General features: G+C 32.8%; 1 long non-coding RNA gene across 1 annotated transcript in view; it reads right to left on the reverse strand.

The window, feature by feature from the left end:
• LOC140452916 (uncharacterized) overlaps positions 1-10,732 on the reverse strand; it is a 47,269-nt gene extending 36,537 nt beyond the window's left edge. The window contains exons 1-2 of the long non-coding RNA XR_011952247.1: positions 10,366-10,732; positions 5,998-6,230 (exon numbers count right to left, since the gene is read on the reverse strand). This is a non-coding gene — a long non-coding RNA (uncharacterized lncRNA). The remainder of the gene's footprint in view (positions 1-5,997; positions 6,231-10,365) is intronic.
• Positions 10,733-20,558: the final 9,826 nt, after the last annotated feature.

Consider the following 20,558-nt stretch of genomic DNA (forward strand, 5'->3'; position numbering starts at 1 on the left):
TATTTACTGGTCGTCTTATTTTTTGGGTTTAGTTTAATTGTGATATAATGATTAAATTTCAAGAAATTCTTACACTAACAGTTTCAAAAGTAAATATTTTTAAAAATCATATGATACATAGGTCGTACATCAGTACGACCCTGTTTGGCTTACACGTGGTTCTATTGTCGATTGGAAATTTGTAAAATGAATAGGGTATAACGTAGGGCTGGGAAAAACCTACCGGTTTTAACCGAAAACCGGTTTTTTTACTTCGCAATAACCGGTTTTATCGGTTGGTTTTTTGTCCCGGTTATAACCGGTTTTTTATTTTTAAAGTAAAAACCGGTTATTAGGTTTTTACGGTAATTAGGATTAGGTTAGGTATTGTTTGGGATCCCTATCATAATTATTATTCTCAAGTAATTATTCCAAACAAAACCATAATTTAAATTTTATTTTATTTTATAAATACAGAAGCAAACTGAAAGTGCAAACTTGTAACCTATTGGATTAAAAAAACCGAAAACCGGTTTTTGGAAAAACCGGTTTTTTTGGCCGGTTATAACCGCCAGGTTAAACCGTAATAAAAAAAAACCGGTATAACCGAAAACCGGTGTTTTGTCAAAAACCGCCATCCCTAGTATAACGTGTCTTCATCATTTTTTCTTTGAGAACAATTTCTAAATTGGAATGAATCAAAAACAAAACTTAATTTAGTTACAATCATTGTGTTTTATTCCCAAAATACAGTCCCTTTCTTCTTCTAAAATCAACAAATTAAGTGTACACTGTAAGATAGTGCCGCCGAAAAAATTTTAATTTAAGGCCATGTAATCGGAACCCAATTTGTGAATTTTCTACTCTGCTTCATATGTTTTTTATTTAACTCCATTTATTTTAACAATCTGTTAGGAAGATCTTCCTTAAGCTCTTCCTTAATTTCTGCATTTGTTCTGCTTCTATATTCATTTTGCTCTGTTCTGATTGGTCCTAGTATGGTTCTCATAATCTTTCTCTCTGCTGTTCTTAAGTCTTCTTCATCTTTTTTAACCATCGTCATTGTTTCTCTTGCATATAATAATATTGGCCTAATTATGGTGTTATAAATACTCATCTTCCTTTTTTTAGTCGGTGTTTTGCTTTTAAGTAATCTTTTGTTTGCAAAATAAGCTTTATTCGCTGCTATTTTTTCTTTTATTTCGGATTTCCTTTCTCCGGATTTACTTATTGTAACTACTAGGTATTTGAAGTATTCTACTTCTTCAAACTCAGAACTTCCTATTTTGATTTTTTCTTTCATTGGTTTTTTCCCTAATCTTCATATTTTTGTCTTTTCTTGATTTAATCTTAGCCCCATTACCTCCCCTTTCTCTCTTATTTCTTCTAGCATTTCTTTCATTATTTTTCTGTTCTTTACAATAATAGCAATATCGTCGGCATATGCAATTATTTGACCACCTCTTGTTCTGAGATTTCCTTTATTTATATTTCGTAGTACATATTCTAGTGCTAGATTAAATAGAGTTGTTGATAAGGCGTCTCCTTGTTTCATCCCTTTATTTATACTGAATTTCTCTGTCTTTCCTCTTTGTGTCTTTATGCTTATTTTTGTAGTTCTCATTGTCATTTCTATTAATTTTTTGAGTTTATGTGGAATTTTTAATTTTTTAAGTGCTATCATTAATCAGTTCCTTTTAATTGAATCAAATGCCTGTTTGGAGTCTATGAGTAACATTTCCAATTCTAATTTATACTCGTTTGCTTTTTCCATTATTTGTTTTATTGTATTTATTGCATCTATTGTAGATTTTTCTTCTGTGAATCCACATTCGTACTTTCCTACTGTCTTCTTTGTGATCTTTGATAACCTCTTTTTTATTATTGATGTCAATATTTTATATGTTGTATTTATTAACGTTATTCTTCTATAATTTTTACAGATTTGTTGGTGTCCCTTTTTATGTACTGTTATGATCTGCCCCACCTCCCAGTCCCCTGGCATTTTCTCTTCTTTCCATATATTTTTCAATAGTGCCAGTATTTTTCCTCTAGTTCCCTTCCTCCGTATTTGATTAGTTTCATATTAGTTCCATTTTTACCAGTGGCTTTTCCATTTTTGCTTCTCCGGATTACTTCATCCAATTCCTCTAATGTTGGTTCTTTTGAAATTTCGATGTCTACTTTATCTACTTCATCTGCTTCTTCGTGCACCGTTTTCTCCTCGTTATGCATTTCTTCTTCTGTTGTTTCCCCCGTCAAGAGCTCTCTGTAGTAATCTCTCCGTACTTGCTTGTATTCTTGGTCCTCTATTATCACTATTCCCTCTCTATTTTTTATTCCGTTTGTTTTGCCCTTGTATTTTTTGTTTTTTTATTTAATCTTTTTGTAAAAACTTTTCGTATTTCTGTTTGTTCTTTTCTACTCTATTTCCTGCATTTTTTTGTCTACCCATCTTATTTTATTTTGCCTTATCACTTTCTTAGCATTTCTTCTTAATTTTTAAAATTCTTCTCTGTCTTCCTCTTTATCTATTCTTAGCCATTTATTTCTGGCTTGCACTTTTTTTCCTGTTATTTCTCTACATTCTTTATTATACCATCCGTTGTTTGTTTTAGCCTGACTTTTACCTATCTGCATATTTGCACCTTCTTCTATTGATTTTTTGATCGTCTCCCCTTCTGTGTTTATATCTTCTGCTTTATATTTCTCTTTTATTTGAACTGTTACTGCCTCTTCATATTTTTTTCTTACTTCTTCATTACTCATTTTATTGACATTCAACTTTTTATGTTGGTTTTTTTGTTTTTTTTTTTTCAATTTTAACTTTTTGTCTTATAGTGGCTGTGACCATGTAGTGGTCTGAATCTGCACACGCACCTCTGAACGTTCTTATATCTTTTATTGACGATTGTTTTCATTTACTAATCATTATGTGATCAATTTGACTATATGTTTTCCGATCTGGTGACCTCCATGTTACTTATGTATTTTAGGGTGTTCAAATTTTGTTGAGCTTATTAACAAATTTGTTCTTCTTGATAGGTCACATAGTCTTTGCCCATTGTCATTCGTGTTTTCGTGTATTGTATGCTTTCCTGCAATTTGTTGTAAAAAGTTCTCTTTTCCAATTGGGGCATTGTGGTCTCCTAGTACAAATATGACATCTTCTTTGGGTATTTTTTATCTCCTCTTCGACCCTATCATAAAAGATTTCGTCTGCATTGCTTGTTTCTGTGGGGGCGTATAAATTCAAGGCTGATATATTAAATGGTTTGCTGTTGACTCTAACATAGGCCATCCTTTCGCATATTGGCTTAAAATTTATAATTTTCTCTCTTAGATGCCTTAGTATCATGAATCCCACGCCTTTTTGTCATTGCTTCTTTCCTACTGATTATAACATTGTAAAGTCTTGTTTATCAATCTGTCCCTGTCCCTCCCAGCGTAATTCTTGCAGTGCTGTAATATCTATTATATACTTTTTGAGTTCTTTTCCTATTTCTAGCATTTTTCCTGGAGGTAGCATATCTTATGTTCCATGTGCTTATTTTCCACTCTTTATTTTTTTTGTTCTGTTGTCTTCGTCTTTTATTTTTGTTTTCTTGTCTATCTTTCTTTATTTCACTTTTGTTGTACTCGAGTTTATATGCAGTTATTTCCTGTTTCTTTGCCTCGTCCGTTAACGAATAATGCATCCTCTCATCCCTTGCTAGTTTTTTAAACCACCTCCATGATGGTCCTCCAGCTGTTTGGTGTTTCTATTCCATCTCCTTTCTAGACCATCTATTATAAGTTTGTTGGCTTTTAATTGGACACGTTGACCTTTCTTTATTTCATCTTTTGCTATTCTTCGTATTTCCTTCTGTATTTGCAATTCCTCTGTCGTTAGATCATTGTGTATATATATTTTTTCTTTTTTCACTTCTTTAAGTTTACTTTTGTTTTCCATAATTTTTGTTTTTTCTTCTTTGTTTGGCAGTCTGACTAAACATGTTTTATCTCCTAGTTTCACTGCTTCTTCTATATTTACGGTAATATTTAGCTCTTTTGTCATAAAATCTATTACTTCTTTTAGTATTCTCCTATCTCCATTATATATTGTCATTCCCTGTATTATCACATTATTTTCTTGTATTATTCTATCAAGCCTTTCACTTCTGGACTGGACTTGTTTGTACTTTTTTACTGGGACCAAATAACAGTTCCTCTTCTTCTTTATTTCTTTTCCGATTGTCATCTAATGTATTATCACCTGAATCCATATTTCTACTGCTACTAGTCGCGATAGAGCCAACCCCCCCCCCCCATCAAAGCTCAACGCATCAAAGGAAGATGGTTCCCTTAAGCAGTAGCTTGTAGTAATTTATCTTCGCGTTTTCTTCCTGGGTAAATTATTTTCAATTAAAATAATTGTCAGTTACTTTGGAACGGTTCGATGTAGCAACGCCCACCTCTAGCTTTTAAAACTAATATATTAGCGGTAATTACCTGGGCCGGTTTTGTTTTTAGTTTTTTGCGTTAGGAGTAAATAAAATTTCCACACAATAACCAAAAATTGAAGAATTAGGTAAAGAAAATCCAAAAAGATAGATTTTAATGCACTATTCGAGCAGGATTCGTCCACACATAAACTAGATTCTGTTAAATCCAGCAAGCTCTCTTCAGGCTTTCTATATTCTGCTGAAACATCGTAGTTTTCAATTTTCGCGTTTTTTTCAACTTTTAATAACATTACAGTAGGCATTTACTTTAACATCACTAACTGCAGCAATGAGTTTCTGTGTACAGTTATGTGAGAAAAAACATTGGGCATAGCGTTCTTCAGGCTTTCTCCATACTGTTTGGCAACCATCATATGTAAATATCTTGTAAATGAAGGCTCGTCTGTAAATAACCTTTTTCTTCAATTGCTACCCTGAAAATCTCTCAGTCTTTTAGTCAAAACTGTTGCAGTTACTGTCCGCTCTCGAAACACTTCGAAAACACAGACGAAAGTCTGAGAAACTCATCTTCCACGGCGTTTATTGCCCTTGGTATTTCCTGTTTAGATTTTCTTGAGAAAGTTCTAGTTTCTTGAAATCTTTGTAAAGCACCGGATATTGCATCTTTATGCAGAGTAACATACTTGCGCTACTTAATACGGCCTCATTGTAAATTGGTCTTTAGTTTTAAAACATTTTTCTTTATTGCAAAAATATTACATTAAAGAGAAAATGGATAAAGGGAAATATATATATATATATACACATATATATATATATATATATATATATATATATATATATATATATATATATATATATATATATATATATATATATATATATGTGTGTTTATCAAAATCTAAGTTCGCTTGCCCTGTTAGTCGCTTAATATCAAATATATAGGCAATCAAATATATATAGAAATGTAGTCATAAGTTCCCCTACTATTAAGAATCAGCAGATTCCGATGTCCGATGTTATAAAAAGGAAGAAATCAATATTGTAATTATTATGTTTCAATAGTCAAGTTTAAATCATTAAATGTAGTAGTTTGTAGTATTTCTCAAAATTGTAAAGATTTCGAAATAAAGATTTTCTTTTGGGAAACTTAACGTTGAAGAAACATTTCTGGCGCTGCGAACACGATATTTCATACAGAAACTTGGTCGTTTCCTGGTCTAAATTAGTTTGATGAAATTCTAAAGAACCTGGTAGAAGAGAAAAATGTATTCGAAATAAAACACGATCATCCTTGCGTAAGTTTTTCCTTTCTTTACCATTGTTTATGAGCATTTATTATTTTTATTGAATTTTAAACATTTACATTGAATTTATTACTTATTGTTTATTAAATTTATATTATTTAAAACATTTTTACTTCAACGAATTTTTATGTATATTTGCATTAATATTTTTACATGTTTGCATATATATTTTATGAGTACATTGAATGATACTTCCCAAAATAGTATCGAAAATTTAAGTTTACTATTCGATAATTTGAATTTAAAAATAAAAAAAATCTACAAACCTCTAAATCCCAGCCTGCATCTAAATTACATTCCAAAATGCCGATGACCAATAGCGATATCGCTAGCCTTTGCTCAACTCTGCCCGAAATCTCTTCTGGGGACAACTTCTCCACATTTATTAAAGCAGTAGATAATTTAATAGTTTTCTTAGGCACCCAAGATTTAAATCCGTCCGTAAATCCGTAAGAGTTTATCTTAAACTCCCATATCGTATCTCGAAGTAAAGGAGAACCTAGAAATTTCCTAAATTATTCTAATAAAACCAATTGCACAGAGATTCGTCCAGCCTTATTAACCAAATACGGAGAGACGTTCCAAAGACATATTAGTAACACAATTATCCACCACCGTCCAAAAACATAGTGAATCCTACGACAATTATCATCAAAGAATAACTACAAATCTGAATGACTTACTCCAACACACCACCCTAAACGACAATCCCGCGACAGTAAATTTTAAAACTCCATACTTTAAAAACATTGCCTTTAAGACCTTCTGTACTGGAATCAATGAGCCTTATTGGGAATACTTATCGCATCTTGAACTAAATTCCCTAGAGGAAGCCCTTCAAAAGTGTATTGTATACGATAATCACAAAAATCAGCAACGATATATGAACTTTCTGAAGAGCCAACAAAACAAAAAGCCCCCAATAAAAAATAAACCCCATTAATCTTCGAATAATCAAAGATCCACAAACTTTCAACCCACACACTCAAATTTCCAACCCACACACTCAAACTTCCAACCCACGCATTCAAATTATGTGGGACCCTAGACTCACAACACACCTTTCCACAACACAGAGCCCAACTTTAACTTCACTCCACAACAGAACTACAATTTTCTTCAGAGACAAAATTTCGGTTCTTACAAACAAAATATATCCTTCCAATGAAACAATGTCCCGAAAAATGCCCAACAAAGATTAAACAAATACAAAGCTCCTCGACCCCAACCAAATTTTGAGACTCCAATGAGCGGTGTTCAAACTACGACAACCAGAAACCATCAGCCTATGACAATCACAACTAATAGAAGCCACAATTTTAATATAGACTCGAATGACATCCAATAATTTCGAAAATTATGAATCCGAACAAGAGCCCGAATTGCATGATGAAAATCATCAGGATTTTCAAGCCATCCCGTTACACGATCATCCACCCCCTGTATAAACCTACATAATATTGAAAGTTCCCCTGGGTTGCCTGCTTCGTCACACCCAAAACACATCTACGCGTTTTGATTGACACAGGCGGTTTGCATGTAATTATAAACCCGCGAGCTCTCAAACTATTTCATAAAAAACATATTTATCGAAAACCTTTTTCGCTAACATCAATGAAAATTACTTCCAAGCATGAATTAAATATTAAGACGCCACTATTTATGGAATATGGAATTCCACATACATTCGACGTAAAAATCGCCGATTTCAGCCAATATTTTGATATTCTCCTAGGAAACTTCGACTTAAAAAGATTCCATGCCACTATTAATTATGCGACTTATACATTAACCTTTGAGAATCCTCATGTCAGTATTCCATTTCAAACACTATATCAGAAATTTCCCGTAAACATTCCTAATGGCGACGTTATTTTCCCTGAATGACAATTTCAAGGTTTTAAAATTCCCCATTCTATTCACGTTGCAAAATGGTTTTATAGAGACTATCGAATTACCGAGGCCTATGAAATTTAATAAGAGAATTGAAGTTGAGAACTTCTGTAATTATGAAATAGCAAACATTGCCTCAGGTTTCAATGAAAATTCGATACGCACTTCTCAATTAAATAATGAAGAAATTAGACCCTTTATTCATAAGTTTTGCTTCGTCTACATGGACGATGTCATTATTTTTTCTAAGTCACTGCAAAAACGCTTCAAAGTTCATATTGCAACTATTTTTGGCACTTTCAGAAAAAATAATTTAAAAATTCAGTTAGACAAATCAGAGGTTTTCACGAAAGAACTTTAGATAACGTAGTGACAACCAAAGGAATCAAACCTAACCCAGCAAAAATCGAAGCTATACAAAAATACCCTCTACCAAAAACAGTAAAAGAAATTAAATCATTTCTTGGTTTAATCGGTTACTACCGAAGATTTATACCAAATTTTGCAAAAATAACGTCCCCATTTTCGAGGTGTACTCGAAAAGGAGCAACTATTGACCCTACTTATCCAAATTATTTAGAATGTTTTGCAAAATGCAAACAATTTTTTAACTGATTCCCCAGATTTACAATACCCAGACTTCGAAAAACTTTTTGTACTGACTACAGATGCCTCTAATATAGCTATAGGATCAGTATTATCTCAAAATAACCACCCTATTGCCTACTATTCTCGAACTTTTAATTCCGCAGAACAAAACTACTCCACCATCGAAAAAGAAATTTTAGCCATACTAGATTCTTGTAAATACTTCCGTATGTATATATACAATCAAAAATTCTCTGTAGAAACAGATCCAACTTCTAGACTAGCCATATGGAGACTTAAACTAGAAGAATGTGGTTTTGAAGTAGAATATAAAAAAAAAATAAATAAATATAAGGTTGAGTGCTCGAATAAATGAACTTTGATCAGATAAAAGGCATATATCGAGCACAGTTTAATTTAATCTTGCCCAAGTACTTTCGATCCCTAGATCATCTTCAGGGGCATTTCGTCAATTGCGGCCTATCCGACAAGAACAAAATGTCATAAACATATAAATGTACATCACACTACACTACAAAAGGACAAACAAACACTTTAAAATTATTTAAGAAAGGCTACATTACGTGCAGAAGCCGGAGACAGAATGTGAAGATGATCTAGGGATCGAAAGTACTTGGGCAAGATTAAATTAAACTGTGCTCGATATATGCCTTTTATCTGATTAAAGTTTAAATATAAAAAAGGCAAAGAGAATCAAGTCGCTGATGCTCTTAGCCGAGTCCAAATAAATGCCCTAAGCTATGGTTCAGAATGTGCTGAACGACCAGACAATTTCGACATTGACGATTTCCTCGCCGACTTTGTTAACTTACAAAACAGTACTAATACACAACATATATCAGTTGAGAACCCTATCACAGGAATAGAGATTTCACCTGAACCAAATTAATTTATCCTCAAACCAAATTATTTTCAAACCAGAGTCAAATAATTTTGAAATAAAATACAAAAGAATTTTTAACAAACACCGTTACACTATCACTTTAACAAAAAATTGGAAAACAGTAATAGCAAATACCTTCCAAAATATCCTTAGACCAAACCAAAAATTTGTAATAACAATCTCTCACGAATTTAGACCTTTTATCGGTAACTATTTTAAAGAAAAAATAAATTCCACAGTCAAAGTAATATTTTGCAATATACTACTTCAGGACATAGAAGAAGAAAACCCACAAATATAATGCATAAAGAAATATTACGTAGAAAACCACAACGGAATGATTGAAACTTACAAATATTTAAAACAAAAATTTTATTGGCCCTCAATGCAGACAACTATTTCTAATTTTATCAAAAAATGCGAAATTTGCCTAAAAAATAAATACGAACAACGTCCTTACAAACTTCCCCAATTAGGCCCATTGTAGGTCAAAAACCTTTTGATATTAAATATCGATCTATTCCACTGCAATAAAAACCTGTATCTCACAATAATAGATTCTTTTTCCAAATACGGTCAATGCTGTAAGCTTACCGACAAAACTTCCATTTCCATTCTAAATAAATTTAGACACTACTTTTTGCACCACAATTATCCATCAAAGATTGTATGCGACAGCGGCACCGAATTCAATTCCGCAGTCATTAAAGAATTCCTAAATATTCACAAAATCGAAATACATTTTACAACAGTAAACATTTTTTCTTCAAACTCTCTAGTAGAGCGCTTTCATTCAACTCTTATTGAAAAACTTAGGCCCTTACTTCCCAAAATCCAAATGATTCGTTAGATGACATTCTAACACTTGCCATTCTCATTTAAAACCAATTAATCCACAGTTCCACAGATTATTCCCCTTTCTCAATTCTGTATGGACGCTATGCAGAAGAAATACATTTCGACTTTGATCTTTCAATATACGAAACATGTATTTAAAGACATGAAGAAGAACTCCAACCCTTTATTGCAGAACTATATAATAAACAAAAGCAAAAAATACAATAACTTTTAGATAGATAAAACGAAAACGCCGAAGATATTCCGGAAATAGACCTTACAAAATCCCAATATGTTTCTAAGAAAAAACATGTCTAAATTACAAGCCCCTTTCTCCACTATTCATCCAGAAAAACAAGACAAAACAAAAATTATCGGTAAAACAGATAAACAAAATTTAACAAGCACTCACCTTAAATATGTAAAACGAATACGAAAACATGTGGACAAACCTACTCAAGACCCAAATTTTTCACAGGACAATCCTCGCCCTGGTCCATCCACTCAGTATTCAGGAGAATAACGGTTACTATGCTGAAGAGATAGGCAATCAAGAGAAATCTCCCACTACCACAGACACTCTTCACATTCTACTAGACAAGCTATCCGACACTATTGACGCTAGTCCGACAAGCTATTTCAGAGATCACTTCAAAAATGCACCTCTCTCGCTACTGTACTCCCAATACACTCACATACAAGAACAAACAAAAGATCTACACAAGATTACGCGAAAACAGAAACGCGGACTTTTTAATTTTCTAGGTACAGCCATCAAATACGTGACTGGAAATCCAGACGACTCTGACTTAACTTATTAAAATCACACATAATCTCTTTAGAAAATAAACAAAATGAAATTATTAAAAAATTTAATAACCAAATATTTTATTGAAACTCTTTTAACACGAGATTCGATAAACTTTTAGAAAAACTAAATTCTGATAATTCAATTCTCATATCTGCACTTAATAAATTATCAGCTGATTTCGACAGCTATATCATTCTACACAATGAGATAATAAATCTCCAAAATATAAACGAATTTCTAATGAAACTTATTAAAACCATTACCTTATCTGAACTTAATATCTCTAATATAGAATTATTCACTTTAAAGGAAATAATAGACCTTAAACAAATCCTTCTCAAAATTTATCCCAGAAATTCAATCCCCAATAGTAGGGAACACCCTTATGAACTTAATTCACTTATGAGTCAACAAAAACTTTAGTTTGTGTAACTTCAAATACAATGCTCATAATAATTAAAATCCCTATGCTTCATGAAATTCCTTACACTACCTATAAAATCTACCCCATTCCAAAAAAAGATCATGTTATGATTCTGCCACCTGCAAGCTACTATACAAATAATAAATGGTTCGACACTTGTATAGGACAAGGCGATAACATAGTTTGTTTCAACTATGTACAATCCAAATGTAACATACTCAATGTAGATAATTACACAAAAACATTAATCACATAGAACTTTTTCCAAGAGACCAGCAAAGTCATATTGCTAGGAATAGTTTACCCGATGAGAATCCAGCAGATAGAAATTAATTCAACCAGCCTCTTGACGACAGATGTGCCAATAATGATTGAAGACGTCACGAGACATTTCCATTCCAAAAATTGTTCCAATAAAATTGATACCAAACCATGAGATGAAAATCGAAAAGTTAACAATCCCAGAGACACATGGCCAAATTTAACCACTAGATACCATAGAAGTACTACCCCGATTATCAATAGGACTGAGCACCACTTCTGTTATAATATTTTTACCTATTTTAGCTTTCCTAATAATCTTCCTAATTAAGAAAAGAAATCCAAAATCCTATTTGGAGAAAAATTGCATCCTGCCCAGATCCAGATATTGGACGAGCTGATAGCCGAAGTAACCAAAAATTCGAGGACGAAGTCCCAACCAATGGAGGGAGGGGAAATATGCTTCCCTACTATTAAGAATCAGCAGATTCCGATGTCCAATGTTATAAAAAGGAAGAAATCAATATTTTTATCATTATTGTAATTATTACGTTTCAATAGTCACGTTTAATCATTAAATGTAGTATTTTGTATAGGTCGGTTATATTTATTTGAGAAAAATGCGATAAGCAGCACTATGATCAGTGAGGAACAGAATAGTACCGACCTAAATGAATTATAATAATATGGTATATTTTATAAGAAATAGGTTCTTAGAAAATTGTATGTATTGATGATTTTGTGTAAGTTTAAATTACTTTAATCATATTTCTACAATGCATTTTCTATAAAATGTTCAAACAATAATTGGTTAATATACAAAAACTAATTAATAATTGAGCGAACGGTAGGCACTTAAAGATAAAAAATATATATTTAAATAATTTATAAAACCTTGAAGTAAAAATTAAAAGTTTTTCTAGTCAACACTTACTTACATTATTATTTTCTCCTAAGAACTGATTTTCAAAGATATAGATATTGCAACAATAAGTGAAGTTTTCATAATAAGGCCACGTTTTTCTTAAAAAATTGAAGCAGTAGTTTGGTGTTGAACATATGTCGATAATCCCTAGATCTGATTATGTAAGAAAATATTCCGGATAAGCTCAGTATTGAGAGAAAGTTGTCTTGGTATTACACTTCGTCACTTTCTTCCTTTGAATCACTGTTCTTCACATTGATAATAATTTTATTTAAAACACGACTGTTTTTAAGATATTCTTTTTCGATATTTTTTACGTGCTCTATTGCTTTCTTCCAGTTATCCTTAGAGATATTTTTATATTCAGAATCTATTAGTTTCACGACAGTGTTTTAACATTTTGCATTTACATTTTTTTGTCTCACATTATATTTCAGTTGAGACCATAACAACTCTATTGGATTTGAAACGCAGTAATATGGTGGTAGTCTTAAAGTTATATGTCCATTTTTTCTTGCTGCATCATCAATAATATATTCCTTTACAAATAATTTTGTGTTAAGTACCTCTACTAATTGGTTTTTAGTGTACCAATCTTCAAAATATAAATCTTGTGATAATAAAAAATCTTGCAATTCGGAATTTTAAGTTGTCTAGAATGATATGATGCATTATCTAAAACAATAACACTGTTGTCTGCTACATTTGGCAATAAGTTATTTCTAAACCACGATTTGAAAAGTTCACCCGTAATATCTTGATGATAGTCCAAACAACTGTCTTTAATGTGTTTTGCACTTAATAGTTGAGCAAAGATGCTGGTGTGTTTGTTCTTAAACCTTATCCTGATGCCTTTGTTTCGTGCACCAGTCATAGGTCGCTGGTTTTTTCCCTTGAGGAACAAGTTTTCTCCTTAGGGAAATAGGTTCACTTTACTTCTTTGAAGGACCACCCAGAAAACTGGGACAAATGAAAGTTTCGAAAAGAACGTTTTAACATGTCTGTTAAAACAATTACAACAACGTATTGTGGACGCCGGTAACTTGCTTACGATAGCTGATTTATGAAACTAAACTTTAAGAAACTACAAAACTAGATAACTTGTCGGTGATACAATATTGACACGAACTTAGTAAAACTTATTAATATACCGACTTTGCTGAACCTTCTGAGGTGCGGCTGGCGCGGACTGGAGCCTATAGCTCATCCAATGCTGGATTCAAACTGATGAAAACTGATTTCAATCACTCGGCTAGTAATCGTTTCTTAACATACAGAAATCTCCCCCTGAACCCCTCGACGTATCTAAAGGATATGTTTACATTTAAAATACCTTCGACTTTCATTTTATTATTACAATTACCTAAGAAGGGTAATTTTCGTTAATGTTGGGAAATTTCAAATGACTCAAACCGATAATTTGGAATTGCAAATCCTTTCATTGTTATGATTCTTTGACGATTTTAGAAGCTTATGTCTAGAAAGTTATTTGAATGCAAGTTATCGGCGCCGTACAGATTATTGGATGGTACAGAGAATTTTATAAATCTTAAACTAATATACAGTAGGATATAATGATATGATACAAAAATAAAATAAAAATATTAGATATTGTTGTTACGCAACATAGTCCCCCGGTTGATGTGACCTACATCTAAATGAGTATGAGGTAAAGGACATACTTTAACAATAGATCTTTTAACTGCTCCGTCTTTAGTTCTTAGTTTTTAACCCTGCCGTCTTTACCTGGCATTGTTTCGATTACTCTTGCCAGTGGCCATTTTAGAGGAGGAGCGTTGTCATCGATTAAGAGTACAAGATCATTGACTTTAATGTTTTGATTATTTTTAAGGTTGTAAATATACCTATTGCAATATGCAATTACTCTTTGTAACCGAGTGAAAGATGAGAATTTACAAAAAGCGGAAATTTAAAAGGCAAAATATTTTATCGATTTCAATTCAACTTATCGATTATCGACAACAACTTTTTGCTGGTTCTTGCTTCTAACAAGTAATACGGCTAGGCTGCTGTTCAATTTTATTAAGTGGCCAGGTCCGGCTTCAGATTCTCTGTGCCAATGTACGTAAATTCTCAGCGGGAAGATGGATGAACCGGAATCAGCTACTACCTCACGAAATATACCCACTACGTCACATATATCTTACTCCAATGCATTAAACAGTTTCAAATATCCTTCAAAAGACCAAGGTATTATACGTTCAACCATTTTTTTTTATTATAACTAATAAATTAACAATCAGAATAAAACAATGTATTCTATAAGTTAATGTGATGAGTTTGGGTCCTGTCCCTTGGTTCTGGCGTGATGTGGTTCCCTCCAGTGAGAGAATCACGGGTCCATGTTACTGGTCTGTTGGCTAACGTCGCTTTAGTCTTCTGATAACTCGATGTTGAGGTATTGCGGAAATTAATGGATTGGAGTGTGTGTTCACTTTTTGAATATATTGTAATTTCTTTTGCTGGTATACTTCTTTCACTGTTGAGATATTGAGATCCTCATAGATTCTTTGGTTGGTTACGTACCAGGGGGCATCAACAAGTGCTCTTAAGATTTTTGATTGGCATCCTTCCATAAAAGCAATATTAGATTTACTACTACAGCCCCATAGCTCTATGCCATATGTCCATATTGGTTTGATAACTGTTTTATAAAGTAGAATTTTATTATTTATTGACAGCTTGGAGTTTTTTCCAATTAACCAATTGATTTCTTTTTATCTTAGTTGTATTTGTTTTCTTTTTTTGGTGATGTGTTCTTTCCAACACAGGGTTTGGTACAGGTGTAGCCCTAGGTATTTGGTTGTTTTAGTCCTGGGTATTTCCTCATTGTTGATATATATATTGGTGGTGGTGTTTCTCGTCGTAAAGTAAAAGTTACGTGGGTTGACTTGTTTTCATTTATTTTTATTTTCCATTGTTTTAGCCAGTTTTCAAGATCATACAAATAGTCTTGGAGTTGTTGTGTAGCTATGTTAATGTGTTTGTGACTTGTAAGTGCTACTGTGTCATCTGCAAATGTGCCAATTGTTACGTTATGTGATGTTGGTAGATCAGACGTATATAATCAATATAATAAAGGTCCCAGGATGCTTCCCTGTGGAATTCCCGCCTTAATGGGATGCGTTTTGGATATTTCTCCATTTACTTTTGTTCTAAACTGTCGGTTTTCCAAGTATGATGTAAGTATTCGAAAGAATGGTGGTAATATTTGTTTAATTTTATAAAGAAGTCCTTTATGCCAAACCTTATCAAAAGCTTGACGTACATCTAGTGATACCATCGGGCAATATTCCTTTTCTTCTGATGCGGTATTGATTTTATCGGTTATTCGGTGGCATTGCTGGATAGTTGAGTGTTCTCGTCGAAATCCAAACTAATAATTTGGTATCCAATCTGCGCCTGTAAAGTCTGGATCTATTCTTTTTATTAAAAGTTTTTCTAGTAATTTGGAGATTGTTGATAACAGACTGATAAGTTGATAGGATGAGACTTCACTTGGATCCTTTCCTGGTTTTGGGAATAATAGTATTTCTGCAATTTTTAGATTGTTAGGCCAATAATTACATCTTAATGTTGCGTTAAATATATATGTAAGGATTACTATACCCTTTTTTTGGTAATTCTTTTAGCATTTTTGGTGTTATTAGGTCAATTCCTGGTAACTTTTTGATATTCAGTCTTAAGATTTTTCTTTAACTTCTTTGGGTGTTGTTAATTTTATTGGATTTACTGATGGTTGTTCTGAGTTTAAATAATTAATAATTTCTTGATCTTCTTCATTGTTGTGTGGTTGGAATACTGTTGCTAAATGTTCAGCAAATAATTCTGATTTTTCTTTATCGCTTCTTGCCCATTGGTTCTGTGTGTCTGTGGTTTTTCTTACTGGTGGGGATATTGCTTGAGGTTTTAAGAATGATTTGATTGGTTTCCATATTGAATGGTCGTATCTATTAAGTTGTGTTACATATTTTTTGACTGACCATTCTCTTGCAATTTTTAGTTGTGTTTTTAATTTATTGGTTAAGCGATTGTAAAACGTTTTATCCGCTGGGTTCCGACATTGTTGCCATTTGGCTCTTGCTCTTCTTTTTTCAGCAATGAGGTTTTTAATTTCTTATGGAATATTTATTCTTTTCTCGATTTTATTTTTATCTGCATCGTTCGGTGTCGCTTCTTTTGCAGCGTTTTGCAATAAAGTTATAAGGTTGTATGTAGCTGCTTCTATTTCTGAAGGGCTTTTTAGTCTTACATTTAGTTTAATCTTTTCATCCAGTATTTTTCGGTAAAGGTTCCAATCTGTTCTAGGTCCATGCAGTTTTGGAGTAGGTTGTTTGTTAATAACGCATGTGCTAATTGTTGCAATAATTGGTGAATGATCTGAAGATAGATCATAACTTGGAACTATGTCAATTAAGGTGTTAGATATTCCTTTTATGATGCAAAAATCTTAGAGGTCTGGTCTTTTTTGGGGTCCGTTGGCCAGTACGTTGGTGTTCCTGTTGATAAATATGAGTATTTATTTTCTTGCAATAAGCTATAGAGCTGTCTTCCCTTTGTTGTTATTAATCTTGATCCCCAGTAAGTGTTTTTACTATTAAAGTCACCAGCTGCGATAAATTTTGGACCTAGAGTATTGAAGAAGGATCCGAAATTGTTTTTTTTTAATATTGTGCTTTGGAGGGCAATATACTGCTGCTATTGTTATTTCGTAAGGTAATGAGCACACTTTAATTACTGTAGCTTGGATACAGTCTGTTATATAACTTTCCATCATGAAATGTTTAATTGATTGTTTGATCAAGATTGCTGTACCTCCATGGGCTGTCTTGTCTGGGTGGTTAGTATGGTACGTTAGATAATGAGGTATTTTAAAATACGATTTGTCTGTAAAATGTGTCTCACTTATTAATAATATATCTATAAAATTTTGTTGTAGAAATATTATCACCTCGTCCTTATGATTCAGCAGCTATTGGCGTTCCATTCAGCTATTCGTAAAAAGAATTTTATTTGCATACGAGTTTACTTAGCATTTTTATTACCATGCTGTTTTGGTACAAGATTTGATTAAACATGGCTTTGAATTCTTCTAAAAACTTCATAAGAATAGTATTTGAATCTTGGTTATCTGAAGGAGCAGCAGGAGGTTGTCTATTACTTGCTGCATTAGCATAGCTTACATTTGGTCTTACTGTATTGGGTATAAAGTTTCTGTTACGTGCTTGCGACATATTTTGGTGATGATTATATGTAGTTTGTGCTATATTTTTATTTCTATTTAAATTACGATAATATTCGCATTCTTTATAGTTAGCTGGGTGATCTCCTCCACATAAAGCAAACGTAGCTGGTGTGTTCTTGTTCTTTTTACAGCTGTTTGTACTGTGCTGCCCTCCACATTTCACACAGACATATGGTCTATTGCAATATGTTTTTGAATGGCCATATTATTGACATCTCATACATTGGATGATATTTTTGTTTTTGATGGGTGGTTCAATTTGTATATTGCAGTGTTGTAATTTCTGAATTTTATAAATATCTTGGTTATTGTCTGATGGTTCAAGGTCAACAAAGAACATATTTACCGGCTCTTTTGTAATCCTATGTTTAGCATTAATGATGTTTCTTACCTTATGACCCAGTTTTGTCAGTTCTTCTTTGATATCTTTTGTGGCATGTGAATAGTGAAGGTATTTAATTACGACTCTATAGGCCCTTTCTTCCTTTGGTTGATATGTGTGATGAATAATGTTGTTCTCTCTCATATATCTTGATAATTTTCTGTATATTTCTGGATCGCTACAAATTATTTTGACTGTATTATTTGCCATAGTCCTGGTTTTGTATTGTTCAGCTTCAGCTATTTCTGTAAATTGTTTCCTCATTTCTGGGAAGTCGCTTACACCGTAAACAAATATTGGTGGTGGTTTAGGTTTTCTTGGCGCTGTTTCATTTTGATTGGTTTCATTTTCTTGGGTATTCGTTAGTGTATTATATTTGTTCGATAGTGTAATGGCATCATCTTCTTTGTCTGTTTTTACATTTGATCTGATTTTTCTGCGTTTTGTAGCTTTAACTACTTGCCATGAGTTTTTTGTTGACACATTTGCACTTTCTGGTTCGTCATCGCTTGTTGATGACATTCTGTAGTATTGATGGCTATTTCTGTTATTTATATTGCTGTTGTGTGGCGCGTTTTGTTGATTTATATATTGTTCTTGATTGGGCGGAAATATCATATTCGTCGAAGAATTGGTGGTTGGTTGATTTATTTGCATATTGTACATACCTGGTGTTTGTGATGAGATTTGTGGATAACCCTGTATATTGTTGATTTTTGATTGACCCTGTGTGTTGTTTGGAATCTGCATTTGTGGGTAACAATTCATTTGGTTTGATGGATACTGGATTGGTAATGGCTGGCTGTTTACATTTTGCATTTGTTGGCTAACTATGTAGTTGTCGAATCCTGGTCCATTCCCAGTTGGAAACATTATAATTAAATTACTGAATTGTTTTTAAATTTAATTTGATGAGTTTATTGTTTTTAAGTCTATTACTAATTGATTGCTTTTTAATCACTTAACATTTACTTATCTGTTCAATTCGATAAAACCGGTCGCACGTTGATAACGGAGAACCACCTAACGTCAGCTCGGTTTGTAGTATCGATGTGAACTACTTTCAACCATACAAAGAATAAAAGTTTTCGAATACATAAAAGCTGTTGGATCAATAGTACAGCCCAAAAATGTTGTTTGGGCATCCAAAATAGCAAACAACCGCATCTGCATCTACCTCTCCTCTAAATATATAGTTGATCAATTTCTTAGCTCCCACAAATATATAAATATTGATGGTAACCAGATTGAAGTAAGAAGACTTATAACCCCTGCCCAGAGACTCATCATATCTAATGTATGTCCTACTATACCTAATAGCATAATTGAAGAGCACTTAAAAACTATGGGTATAAAATCCGCCTCCAACATGACGTTTCTACGAGTAGGTATGCAAGACTCAGAATACAGAAACGTACTCAGCTTTAGGAGGCAAATGTTCATAAGTCCTTTAGAAAATGCATCAATGCCTGACTAATTTCTAATCTCATTCGACAATACATCATATCGACTATACATTTCCATAGATGTTCTAAACTGCTCCAGATGCAAGATTGTCGGACATCACGATTCTGACTGTCCTTCTTTATCATCATCAAGTAACTCAATTAATCAAATGGAAACTGACCATCACGTGAATATACATAACTCTACCAATGAAAAATATAATCAGCTACAAGATCAACCACAAAACCAATACCAAGAAGATACCGAAACATTAATGGAACCAGAACCCAATACCATACAAAATCACGTATCAGCTACAAAGGACCAAACCACTTCCTCACAAACAAACAATGAATTACAAATCTTGAATCAACCAAAAATATTCCAAGATAATTCCTTAGTAATTGAAAGCGATAGAAAAACCACTGAAATTACTCCTGCAACTAAAAGACAAATATCCTCTTCTGAAATTCTTGAAAATGACCTACCTCCTCCCGATACTCAAAAACCTAAGAAAAAGCCTAAAACCCAAGAAGATATTCCAATTATTCTAAATCAAATTAAAGAAAAAATTAAAAATAGAAACCCTTCCTTTACACTTACTTTCATGAAATATGTGATTTTCTGGCAAATTCCCTTCACTCAAAACATCCTGAACGCATTGTTAAAAATTATTCAAATGCAAGCCAAGAAATAAAAGAAATTTTAAACTTTATATATTCTCAAATACAAAATAAAACTTTAAAAAACAATACCACCAGATTGAAGAAGAAACTGCTTCTCAACAGTTCTTCTTCTACTGACGAAACTGACTAAGAATCAAGTTCTCAACAATATATAGTTAACACATAAAGAGTTAATGGCTAGCACATTCATATTACAGTGGAACCCCAACGGTTATTTTACACATATAGAATCCATTAAGCTTCTTATACACGAATATCTTCCTTTAGTCATATGCCTAGAAGAGACCCATTTAATTGTTGAGTGTCCAGTGTACCAGAACGAAAGAATCGCGTGTGCCCTTAGTGATAATTTAAAAAGTATACTAACATCAAATTTACAGTTTTTATTAAGTTATCTTAAAATG

Source organism: Diabrotica undecimpunctata, chromosome 11 (assembly GCF_040954645.1).
Source record: "Diabrotica undecimpunctata isolate CICGRU chromosome 11, icDiaUnde3, whole genome shotgun sequence".
NCBI classification, from domain to species: domain Eukaryota; kingdom Metazoa; phylum Arthropoda; class Insecta; order Coleoptera; family Chrysomelidae; genus Diabrotica; species Diabrotica undecimpunctata.